This window comes from Canis lupus, chromosome 20 (assembly GCF_011100685.1).
Source record: "Canis lupus familiaris isolate Mischka breed German Shepherd chromosome 20, alternate assembly UU_Cfam_GSD_1.0, whole genome shotgun sequence".
Lineage (NCBI taxonomy): Eukaryota > Metazoa > Chordata > Mammalia > Carnivora > Canidae > Canis > Canis lupus.
The window spans coordinates 14,131,553-14,142,082 of record NC_049241.1 but is presented as its reverse complement, the minus strand read 5'-3'; positions in this window follow the sequence as shown (position 1 = coordinate 14,142,082).

Here is a 10,530-nt window from a genome sequence, read left to right as displayed (position 1 = left end):
GATAGAGAGTTGGGATTTCAAGTCGAAATCTTACTACATTTTTATGCAGCAATGGAACACTTAAGAAAACTTAAAGTTTACCACAATTACACATTTATTTTGTTAGATGCACAAGTATAGTCCATGCATAAGGATAGTGTGCAGGAAACGGACCATTGAAGAACCTCAGGGGCTCTTCCCACATTGACCTGGGATAAGCCACATCAGAGTAAACCCCACTGGGCTCCTTGATTAGGAATAGGAGGCATGGTGTTCAGCTTTTCCAGACTGTGCTAGGTTCACATCAAGGGGTCCCAGAAGTAGATGGGAGCCCAGCTGGGGCCCCTATTGAGTATTCTCTGTGATGGAATCATGAAGACACTGCAGTAGCCTTTGCAGAGTGGTTTCCCCAGCTTGTGAAAAATGAAATGAATACCTAACTTATATGAAAATTTATGATGAACTAGAGAAAAAGCTTTATCTGGTACTATTTCATTTCATCTTTAGTGTAACCTTGATCAGCAAGTAAGAATGTTTTCATTTTGCAGACAAAATATAAAAATGAAGTCACAAATGTCTGTATAGGGATTTATAATTTGCAATTTTTCTCTACTAATGCTTTTTGAGCCTTATGAAAATCCTCAAAATAAGGTGAGTCTTCTTCAGTTTACAAAATGAATAAGCTTAAAGCTTAAAGCAAGTTAAGAGATTCATACCACCATACCAAAGTGGGCTAGAGCCAGGACTTAAAATCTGTTTTTCCATGGTGTTTGCTGCCTCTTTATTAAACCATCTACTTTCTCACATTTTCATCCCTTCACTGCAAAAATCCCATTTTTCCCATTTATTCTCAAATAATACATCATGGTACCTTCACTGATGAATGCTTTCCTCACCTTTGCATACCACACTCCCAACCTGCCTACATCTGGACCTACTGCCTGTAACTGATAAAATAAAACAAGTGTGGCTCTTCCCAACCAAATCCCATTCATATGTTCAGGTTCTGGATGCCACCCCTTTGGCTTTCTCTGGCATTTGCTTATCCTCACTCTAGTATATCATCAGTGGTTCCCTTTTGGGATCATTTCCCGTGAGAACGTTAACAGGCTCCGGTATCTCCCATCTTGAAAACTCCTTCCCTGAATCCATGTCTCTTCAGCTCCTGTTCCCTTCCCTACACTCTTTCAGAGTCAAACTTATCAAAGGAGTTCCCTATGCACATTAGCTCCACTTCCTTATCTCCATTGTATCATGTCATTGTAGTCTGGGCTCTGTCCTAACCTCTCTGAAGAAACTGACTTTGCCAACAGTATCTGACCTCCATCTTCCCAAGTTTAATGGATATCTTCATCTTAGTCTCTCAACAGCAAATGAACCTGGTGAGTAATGTGTTTCTTTTCTCTTGGTTTGTGTGATCCTGTGCTCTTTCAGTTTTTTTACTTATTACACTGGATGCTCCTTTTTAATCTCCTTAGTGTTGCTCCTCCTCTTTAAGACCCCTGAATATCAGAGTTCTTCAGGGTTCTGCTCAAAGTCCTCAATTTTCTGTGTTGCCACTGTGATTCAGTCCTTTCCCATGGTTTTAAATATGCCTACATTCTGGCCGCTCCCACATTTACATCTCTAATTCCAGACCTCTTTCCTGAACTTCAGATTCTCATCTTCAATTGCTTATATGATATTTACTCAGAGTCCTCTGGTATCTTAAAATAAATAAATCTCCAACTGAACTCTTGACTCTCAACCTAAACATGTTCTCAGTTCCTTGCCTCACTTGCTTAAATAATTTTGACATCTACATTTATTCAATTGCTTATACCAGAAACCTACAGCAAATCTTATTACTATTGCCTCCAAAATAAATCTCAAACTCATTTCACTGCTTCTCCTCTAGACCAGTATTATTTCATGCACTGATGATGGATTATTAAATAAGAAAAAAATTTGGAAGAAAGAACTCTCTTCTGAAATATTCGAAATTACATGTAGTCTTTACACCTGTATACTTCAATACATGGTTTGTAGACAAGTAGCATTAGCACAGCCTGGGAGCTTGTTAAAAATGCAGAGTTATATAAATTCCTAGGAACATATAACCTATCAAAGCTGAAGCAGGAAGAAATAGAAAATTTGAGTGGACTAATTATCAGCAGTGAAATTGAATCAGTAATAAAAAAAAAAAAAACCCAAAAAACAAGAGTCCAGCACCAGAGAGCTTCATAAGTGAATTCTACCAAACATATGGAGAAGAGTTAATACCTATTCTTCTCAAAGGCCAGAATCACCCTGATACCAAAACCAGATAATATTTTTCCAATCCATGAGGATGCATTTCTTTGTGTTGTCTTCCATCTCTTTCACTAGCATTTTATAGTTTTCAGAGTACAGGTCTTTCACCTCTTTGGTTAATTTTATTCCTTGATATTTTATTGGTTTTGGTGCAGTTGTAAATAGGATTGTTTTCTTAATTTCATTTTCTACTGCTTCATTATCATGTATAAGAATTCAACAGATAAAGACCCCACTAAAAAAGAGAATTATAGGTAACTCTGATGAACACAGACATGATAATATTCAATGAAATACTAGCAAACTAAATCTAATAATACATTAAAATAATTATTCATCATGGTCAAATGGGATTAATTCCTAGGATGCAAGTGTGGTTCAGTATTTGCAAATCAATCATCATGATACATCACATCAATATAAGAAAAGATAAAAACCATATAATCATTTCAAAAGATGCAGAAAAAGTACAGCATCCATTCATGATTAAAAAAAAAAACCAAACAACATCCACAAAGTAGGCTTAGAAGGAACATTTCTCAACATAATAAAGGCCTTATAAGAAAAACCCAGATATAACATCATATTCAGTGGGGAAAAAATGGAAAGCTTTTCCCTTAAGGTCAGGAAAAAGACAAGGCTGCCCACTCTCCCTATTTTCATTCAACATAGCACTGGAAGTCCTAGCCACAGCAATCAGGCAACAAAAAGAAGTAAAAGGCATCTAAACTGGTAAAGAAAAAGTAAAACTTTCACTATTTGCAGATGACATGGTACTATACAGAGAAATAGGTAAATATTCCATAAAAAAACTACTTGAATTGATAAATTCAATAAAGTTGAAAGGCACGAACTCAATGTACAGAAATCTGTTGAATTCTTATACATAATAATGAAGCAGTAGAAAATGAAATTAAGAAAACAATCCCATTTACAACTGCACCAAAACCAATAAAATATCAAGGAATAAAATTAACCAAAGAGGTGAAAGACCTGTACTCTGAAAACTATAAAATGCTAGTGAAAGATGGAAGACAACACAAAGAAATGCATTCTCATGGATTGGAAAAATATTGTTAAAATGTCTACACTACCCAAACAATCTATACATTTAATACAACCCTTATCAAATACCAAAGCATGTTTCACAGAACTAGAACAAACAATCCTAAAATTTATATGGAGCCACAAAAAACCCTGAATAGCCAAAGCAATCTTGAAAACCAAAATTGGAGGCATCACAATTCCAGAGTCTAGGTTATATGACAAAGGTGTAGTAAACAAAACAGCATGGTACTGGTATAAAAATATACATACAGATCAACGGAACAGACTAGAAAAACCACAAATAAACTCACAATTATATGGTCAGTTAAAGGAGGGAGGGGCAAGATGGTGAAGAGTAGGGTCCTCAACTCACCTGGTTCCACAAACTTACCTAGATAACTTTCAAAACATCCTGAACACCCAGGTATTCAATCTGAGATGTAAAGAGAGAACAGTTGGAACACTACAGGGAGAAAAGTTTTCACTTATAACAAGGTAGAGAGGCAGGAAAAAAAAAAAAAGAAGAAGATGAAGAAAGTGAGGGAGGGGATCTGCGACTAGCAGAGCTAAAGCAGAGCAGCAAGAGCTTCTGGGGCAAGAAAGCTGAGCCCTGGAGAAGCAGGAATTTTAAAAATCTGCACTGGAGTTTTCCCTGATGGAAAAGTGCTTGCAGGGAAATCGGGCAGAATTGCAGGAGGGCCAGTGAAGCCTCAAGATTCCCGCCATCACTATAAGACAAGGGGCGCCCTGGGGGAAACTCACCACAAACCGTGGTCGGATATAGTAAAAAGCTGGAGTGCCACAGCCCTCCGAGGTATTTGGGAGGAGCCGGTCTGTTATGTGGGCCAAATCCAGATGGAGGTGTCTGTACCCCATTCTCTTTAGGAAAAGCAGTCTCTGGGAGCACCGGTCTAGAAGCACAGGGCCCTGGATCCCAGGGCGCCCAAGTGGACAAAGCTGGCAATCCTGCGCTCCCTGCAGGACAGGCGGTCACGAGGAGGGCCCAGGACAGTGAGGACTCTCCTGCCACCAGGCGCTCCCAACCTGTGCAGATCAGCACCCCCATGCTGCCCCAGAAGCACCTAGACCATGTGTAGACTGGGAACTGTGGTAGTTACTGTGGGAGCTGACTCCAGAGCTGGAGATCTGGCCGCTGCCAGTGCGGTTGTTCCTCCTGGTGTCACCCTGTGCCTGGGAGGGTCGGGGCCGTCAGGGAACAGGGGTCTCATGGGGTACACAGCTCCCACTGAGCCTGGCACCCGGTGGGGGGTGGGGCATCTCCTCCAGGTACACACACCTGAGAATCAGCACAGCAGACCCCTCCACCAGAAGAGCTGCTGGAAGAACAAGGGAAGAACAAGTTTACTGACCGAGTAGCACTAGAAAGCTCCAGGACTGAGGGAAAATAGTATATAGAACTAGACAGTTCTCCCCCCTCCCTTTTTTTCTTTTTCCATGACTCATTTTTATCAGACTAAAAACTTACAATGTTTTTTCTCTTTTTCCACCTTAACTAAAATATTTTACCAGTTCTTCATTTTTAAGTTTTTTTCTTTTTGACTTTCATATTTCTACAATTACATGTCTCACATATATTTTTCACTTCTGGATTCCCTTCAACATATTCAATTTAATTTTGGTAGATATACAAGATATGGGTTTTTGTTTTTTTGTTTCTCCTGCCTTGTTTTGTTTGATTTATTTATTTATAATTTATTTTTTAAAAAGATTTATTTATTTATTTATGAGAGAGAGAGGGAGAGGGAGAGAGAGGCAGAGACACAGGCAGAAGGAAAAGCAGGCTCCATGCAGGGACCCCGATGTGGGACTCAATTTCGGGGCTCCAGGATCATGCCCTGGGCGGAAGGCAGGAGCTAAACTGCTGAGCCATCCAGGGATCCCTCTCATTTTTTTTTTACAATGGTGGAAGTTAGTACCTTCTAAAACATGACCAATATACACCCAGAACCAAATGGAACACTGTATTGGTTCATTCTGTGAAATTATATTTTCTCTTCATTCCCATTCTGCTCTCCTCTTTGATCTTGTTTATGTTTTTGTGGTAAATGTTGGAGCTTTCTATAAGTATTGTTGGTTTATATAAATTTGGGATTGAGCATCTTCTAACATACAGAACAAAATACACTCAGAACCAATAGGATCACCCTATAGAACCCCTTGGGTAGACTACATTCTCTCTCCACTACCACTTCCTCACCATCATGACCCCCTCCCTGTTTTTTCCTTTTTCCTCTTTACTTTTTTTTCTTTTTCTTTATTCTTATTCTTTGTTTTTGGTTTTTCACTTTTTATTTTTACTACTTTGTTTTAAAATTTGTTTTTCACTTTAGCGGTCCTGTTGTTCTGTTCTTTATCTTTTATTTTCTGGTCTCTGACATCTTCACAACCATCTAGGGTATGTTTTACTTAGGCTGTGGTTAATATTTTTGACTTAGCCCACTCATACAGCCACTCTGCACTGGACAAAATGACTAGAAGGAAGAATTCACCACAAAAGAAAGAACCAGAAACAGTACTCTCTGCCAGAGAGTTACAGAATTTGGATCTAAATACAATGTCTGAAATTCAATTCAGAAGTAAAATTATAAAGCTACTGGTGGCTCTGGGAAAAAGCATAAAGGACTCTAGAGACTTCATTACTGCAGAATTTAGATCCTAATCAGGTTGAAATTAAAAATAGATTAAATGAGATGCAGTCCAAACTGGATGTTCTAACTGCTAGGATTAGTGAGGTGGAAGAAGGAGTGAGAGACATAGAAGACAAGTTGATGGTAAGGAAGGAAGCTGAAAAAAGAGAAAAACAGTTAAGAGCCCATGAGGAAAGCCTTAGGGAAATAAATGATAGCTTGAGAAGGAATAATATACATTTAATTGGGATTCCAGAAGAGGCTGAAAGAGGGGGGAGGCCACAAAGTATATTTGAACAAACCATAGCTGAGAACTTCCCAAATCTGGGGTAGGACACAGGAATTCAGATCCAGATATAGAGAGGACCCCCTCCCCCCTAAAAATCAATAAAAATGACTTCAACAGATTGACATTTAATAGTGAAACTTGCAAATTTCAAAGATAAAGAGAAAATTCTTAAAGCATGAGAGACAAGAGATTCTTAATTTATATGGGGAGAAATATCAGATTAACAGCAGACCTCTCCATAGAGACCTGGCAGGCCAGAATGGACTAGCAAGATATATTCAGGGTCTCAAATGAGAAGAACATGCAACCAAGAATGCTTTATCCAGCAAGGCTCTCATTCAGAATAGAAGGAGAGATAAAGAGCTTCCAAGATAGGCAGAAACTGAAAGAATATGTGACCACCAAACCAGCCCTGCAAGAAATATTAAGGGGGACCCTGTAAAGGAAAGAGGGAACCAAAAGAAACAACCCACAAAAACAAGGACTGCATAGGTAATACGATGACACTAAATTCATATCTTTCAATAATTACTCTGAATGTGAATAGGCTAAGTTATCCCATCAAAAGACACAGGGTATCGGACTGGACAAAAAAGCAAGACCCCCCCCCCCAAAAAAAAGCAAGACCCTTCTATATGCAGTCTACAAGAGACTCATTATAGACCTAAGGACACCTCCAGGCTGAAAATGAAGGGGTGGAGAACCATTTACCATTCAAAGGTCCTCAAAAGAAATCTGGGGTAGCAACCCTTATATCAGATAAATTAAAGTTTATCCCAAAGACTAGTAAGAGATGAAGAGGGACACTATATCATACTTAAAGGGTATATCCAACAAGAAGACCTAACAATCATGAATATTTATGCCCCTCATGTGGAAGCTATCAAGTATATCAATCAATTAATAACCAAAGTAAAGACATAGATAATCATACACTAATAATGGGAGACTTCAACACAGCACTTTCAGCAAATGACAGATATTCTAAGCAGAACATCACCAAAGAAAAAAGGGCCTTAAAGGATACACTGGACCAAATAGATTTCACAAATACATAAAGAGAACTTTCCATCCAAATGCAACTGAATACACATTCTTCTCAAGCGCACATGGAACCTTCTCCAGAATAGACTCCATACTGGGTCACAAATCAGGTCTCAGTCAATACCAAAAGTTTGGGATTGTCTCCTGCATATTTTCAGACCACAGTGCTTTGTAACTAGAACTCAATCACAAGAAGAGATTTGGAAGAAATTCAAACACATGGAGGTTAAAGAGCATCCTGCTAAAAGATGAAAGGGTCAACCAGGAAATTAGAGAATAATTAAAAAGATTCATGGAAACTAATGAAAATGAAGATACAACCATTCAGAATCCTTGGGATACAGCAAAAGCAGTCCTAAGAGGGAAGTACATCTCAATACAAGCCTCCCTCAAAAAATTGGAAGAAACTCAAATACACAAGCTAACCTTGTACCTAAAGGAACTGGAGAAAGAACAGCAAATAAAACCTACACCAAGCAGAAGGAGAGCATTAATAAAGATTCGAGCAGAACTCAATAAACTAGAGACCAGAAGAACTGTAGAACAGATCAACAAAACCAGGAGGTGGTTCTTTGAAAGAATTAATAAGATAGATAAACCATTAGCCAGACTTATTAAAAACAAAAGAGATAAGACTCAAATTAATAAAATCATGAATGAAAAAGGAGAGATCATAACCAATACCAAGGAAATAAAAATGATTTTAAAAACATATCATGAGGAGCTATATGCCAATAAATCAGGCAATCTAGAAGAAATGGACACATTACTGGAAAACCACAAACTACCAAAACTGGAACAGGAAGAAATAGAAAACCTGAACAGGCCAATAACCAGGGAGGAAATTGAAGCAGTCATCAAAAACCTCCCAAGACACAAAGGTCCAGGGCCAGATGGCTTCCCAGGGGAATTCTATCAAATGTTTAAAGAAGACACAATACCTATTTTACTAAAGATGTTCCAAAAGATAGAAAGGGATGGAATACTTCCAAACTCATTTTATGAGGCCAGCATCACCTTAATTCCAAAACCAAAGACCCCACCAAAACAGAGAATTATAGACTAATATCCCTGATGAACATGGATGCAAAAATTCTCAACAAGATACTAGCCGATAGGATCCAAGAGTACATTAAGAAGATTTTTTTAAAAAAAAGATTTTATTTATTCATGAGAGACACAGAGAAGGGCAGAGACACAGGCAGAGGGAGAAGCAGATCCCCTGCAGGGATCCTGATGTGGGACTCGATCCTGGGATGGCAGGATCACGCCCTGGGCCAAAGGCAGGTGCTCAACCACTGAGCCATGCAGGCGTCCCACATTAAGAAGATTATTCATCAGGGATCCCTGGGTGGCGCAGCGGTTTGGTGCCTGCCTTTGGCCCAGGGTGCGATCCTGGAGACCCGGGATCGAATCCCACGTCGGGCTCCCGGTGTATGGAGCCTGCTTCTCCCTCTGCCTATGTCTCTGCCTCTCTCTCTCTCTCTCTCTGTGACTATCATAAAAAAAAAAAAAAAAGAAGAAGATTATTCATCATGACCAAGTGGGATTTATCCGAGGGATGCAAGGTTGGTTCAGCACTCATAAAACAATTAATGTGATAGATCATGTCAACAAGAGAAAAAACAAGAACCATATGATCCTCTCAATAGATGCAGAGAAAGCATTTGACAAAATACAGCATCCATTCCTGATTAAAACTCTTCAGAGTGTAGGGATAGAAGGAACATTCATCAATATCTTAAAAGCCATTTATGAAAAGCCCACAGTGAATTTCATTCTCAATGGGGAAAAGCTGAGTGTCTTTCCCTTAAGCTCAGGAACAGGACAGTGATGTCCACTCTCACCACCGTTATTCAACATAGTACTAGAAGTCCTAGCTCAGCAATCAGACAACAAAAAGAAATAAAAGGCATTCAATGGTGAAAATTAATAAGACAGGAAACAACAAATGTTGGAGAGGATGTGGAGAAAGGGGAACCCTCTTGCACTGTTGGTGGGAATGTGAACTAATACAGCCACTATGGAAAACTGTGTGGAGGTTCCTCAAAGAGTTAGAAATAGATCTGCCCTACCACCCAGCAATTGCACTGCTAGGGATTTACCTCAAAGATACAGATGCAGTGAAATGCCGGGACATCTGCACCCCGATGTTTATAGCAGCAATGTCCACAATAGCCAAACTGTGGAAGGAGCCTTGGTGTCCATTGAAAGATGAATGGATAAAGAAGATGTGGTATATGTGTACAATGGAATATTACTCAGCCATTAGAAATGACAAATACCCACTATTTACTTCGATGTGGAGAGACCTGGGGGGTATTGTGCTGAGTGAAATAAGTCAATCAGAAAAGGACAAACATTATATGGTCTCATTCATTTGGGGAATATAAAAATTAGTGAAAGGGAATAAAGGGAAAGGAGAGAAAATGAGTGAAAATATCAGTGAGGGTGACAAAACATGAGAGACACCTAACTCTGGGAAATGAACAAGGGGTAGTGGAAGGGGAAGTGGGCAGGAGGTTGGGGTGACTGGGTGACAGGCACTGAGGGGGGCACTTGGGATGAGCACTGGGTGTTATGCTATATGTTGGCAAATTGAACTCCAATAAAAAATAAAGAAAGAAAAGAAAAAAAAAGGCATTCAAATTGGCAAAGAAGAAGTCAAACTCTCCCTATTCACAGATGACATGATACTGTATGTAGAAAACCCAAAAGACTCCACCCTAAGATTGCTAGAACTCATATAGCAATTCAGCAGTGTGGCTGGATACAAAAATCAATGCCCAGAAATCAGTAGCATTTCTATACACTAACAATGAGACTGAAGAAAGAGAAATTAAGGAATCAATCCCATTTACAATTGCATCCCAAAAGCATAAGATACCTAGGAATAAACCTAACCAAAGAGGTAAAGGATCTGTACCCTAAAAACTACAGAACACTTCTGAAAGAAATTGAGGAAGACACAAAGAGATGGAAAAACATCCCATGCTCATGGATTGGAAGAATTAATGTTGTGAAAATTTCTATGCTACCCAGAGCAATTTACATATTCAGTGTAATCCCTAACAAAATACCATGGACTTTCTTCACAGAGTGGGAACAAATAATCTTAAGATTTGTGTGGGATCAGAAATAGCCAGGGGTATATTGAAAAAGAAAATGAGAGCTGGGGGCATCACAATGCCAGATTTCAGGTTGTACTGCAAAGCTGTGATCATTAAGACA